The sequence below is a fragment of the Mizuhopecten yessoensis genome, unplaced genomic scaffold, assembly GCF_002113885.1.
Source record: "Mizuhopecten yessoensis strain PY_sf001 unplaced genomic scaffold, ASM211388v2 scaffold8989, whole genome shotgun sequence".
In the NCBI taxonomy this organism is placed as follows: Eukaryota; Metazoa; Mollusca; class Bivalvia; order Pectinida; family Pectinidae; genus Mizuhopecten; species Mizuhopecten yessoensis.
In genome coordinates this window covers 515339-518651 of record NW_018407823.1, presented here as the reverse complement: position 1 = coordinate 518651, position 3313 = coordinate 515339, and positions in this window count along the sequence as shown.

The following is a 3313-nucleotide window of genomic DNA, read 5'->3' as shown; positions in this document are numbered from 1 at the left end:
TTAGCTGCACGTGTCACACACTTTTACTTTGGTGTTTGACCTGTATCATACCCACATACATGTACAGGTAAATGGGTTACCTATGTGTTCTCATTAGCTGCATGTGTCACACACTTTTACTTTGGTGTTTGACCTGTATCATACCCACATACATGTACAGGTAAATGTGTTACCTATGTGTTCTCATTAGCTGCACGTGTCACATACTTTTACTTTGGTGTTTGACCTGTATCATACCCACAAACATGTACAGGTAAATGTGTTACCTGTGTGTTCTCATTAGCTGCACGTGTCACATACTTTTACTTTGGTGTTTGACCTGTATCATACCCACATACATGTACAGGTAAATGTGTTACCTGTTTGTTCTCATTAGCTGCACGTGTCACACACTTTTACTTTGGTGTTTGACCTGTAAGTTGTTTCACCTGGGCCATGGGTGCTCACACCTTAACGAGATACGGTCTCCTAGTGATCGGTTTACGCCCAGGTGAGATACTGGACAAGCACACTTGACATCAAAAGAGATGGTTGGTGTGTTTATTTTCAATTCATTTTATTACCAAATGCACATTGCATATAGGCGTACAGAAATATACATATAGATTAATACTTTACAAATATCTTGTACAATGGCGGAGAACATATATGCAATAGATTCAGTTCCATACATAATAATTAAAAATTCATAAAATAGTCATAAGTTGGGTAAAACTTTAAGGTTTTCCTAAGTTAACTTAGCGGACTGTTATGAAGCATAACTTAGTTTATGAAATAATACAAATAAAGCCTTAAGCTTACCAAATTTCTAGGAAATAACAAAACTTCAAAGTCAATCATACAACCTCAACAAGAAGGTAGAAAGAGTACTATATATTATATAATGAAATGAGATTATAACTCATTGTGAAGTAAAAGACATGGATCTCAATCGCATTATACAGTTACAGAACGCTTATAGCAAGACTTTGATACAGCTTATATAACATAATATACGACTTCTCTTAACAGTTGCCTGAATCAAGTACTTACTTAAATTTCTAATAAGTTTAAAAATTTTGCTAGCCAGTATCTCTATTAATTTAAACACAGAAGGACGAATACGATAATATGGCTTGATATACGATACTCTTAATTCTAAAAAAACAGGACACATAAGAATGAAATGAAACTCATCCTCGACATCTCCAAGATCACATAAAGTACACAATCTCTGGTTTCGAGGCACTGCATTATATCTACCTGTCTCTATATTAAGGTTATGTGCTTGCAATCTATACTTCACAAGAAAACATTTATTTTTTCTAAATAGCGGTTTTGTAAAATACCATTGTAGATCAAAACGGTCAACAATGTGTTTATACAACAAACATTTTGAAGATGTCTCGAATATGTTTCTCATTTCCTGAATAAAAGTATCCTTTATGTGTTGTATATATAATAATAAAAAATATTTCTCATTTGCCAACCACACATCTCCAAAACCCAACGTACACAAATCACGTCTCAGATGATAAACCCAATTTGCTTTACAGTTTGGTTTCCTGTTATAAAGCCCTAAAAGTTAATCGTAACAGGCCCTCAAAATACAGTTACCAGTCTTTAATATTTTCAGCCAGTACTTTACAATAGTACCTTAATCCTACGCTGTATATGCAAAGGGTAACGACCAAGTTCAAAATACACCATGGCATTATTTACTGTTTTCCTGACACCCAATAAGGTTTTCAAAATTAATAAATGTATATTTTCAATCTGCGGTGCAGGATCAAATAAAGATAACTTGGTCTTTTCATTCAACAAAAATCTTTTCGCTTTCCGATTTAGAAGAAAATAAGCTTTCCTTCCTTGTACAGCAATGTTATTCAATGCAATGGTAAATTTACCATTATAATTAAAAACCAAACCTAAATAGCAAAATTGATCTACCACTTCTATAGCTTTACCATCAAAAATCCACTGCTCGTTTGGATACAACGGTTTACTTTTCCTAAAAACAACTATTTTTGTTTTGTCTACATTTACAGATAAATTCCAACGTCGAGAATAAGTGATTAAAAAATCCAACATATTTTGGAGGTCAACTACATCCTCAGAAAAAAATACCGTGTCATCGGCATACATAATTAAAAAACAAATTAAGTAATTGCAAGTGATAACTTTGGCAATTTGACTTAATCAATTCGGATTCCATGTCGTTGACAAATAAAGAAAATATTATTGGAGATAAAGATTCTCCTTGTGATAATCCGAACTGTAAGTCGTACATAGGAGATAATTTACCATGAAGCTTTACACATGATTTAACACTCTCGTATATAGATTAGATAACATTAAGCATCCGTCCTCTTACACCCGATTTCCACAATTTACACCACAATTTATCATGTGATATACTATCAAACGCTTTTCTATAGTCTACGAAAGCACAATAAAGCCTTTTATTACTCTGTTAAGTTTTATTAATCAAGGTATTAAGCACAAAAATTGCATCTCTGGTACCACTCCCGGGCTTAAAACCAAACTGAGCATCTGTAATTACATTCTCGCTTTCGCTCCACTTTAACATTTGTTTATTCAAGAGTGATTTATGGTGTATTTATAAGCTTTTAGGCTTTAATTATCCCTGTCCCACCGCACTTTGGGATTTAGTATATATACAAGATTTCAAGATTCAAGATTTTTTATTCACTCCAGGCACACATTTCGTGTGTAACAGGAGGTCAATCTTCGAACACATTTATATTGGCAGACCAACTGGAAAGATTGGTGTATTTTAATCAAATCATAGCATGCATACATATAGTACTATACATACATATAGTATCATACATACATATAACATAATAAATACATATAATAGCATACAAACATACATATAACAGCATACATACATAGATACATACAACAGCACACATGTAAATATATAACAGCACACATACCTACACTCATATAACAGCATACATGCATACAGATAATAGCATACACACATACATAAAATAGCATACCTACATACATATAACAACATACATACATACATGTAACAGCATGCATACATACATGTAACAGCATACATACATACATATAACAGCATACATACATATAACAGCATAAATACATACATATAACAGTAAACATGCATACATATATTACCATACATACATGTTTATAATAGCATACACACATATATATATAACAGCATACATATAACAGCATACATACATACATACATACATACATACATACATACATACATACATACATACATACATACATACATACATACATACATACATACATACATACATACATA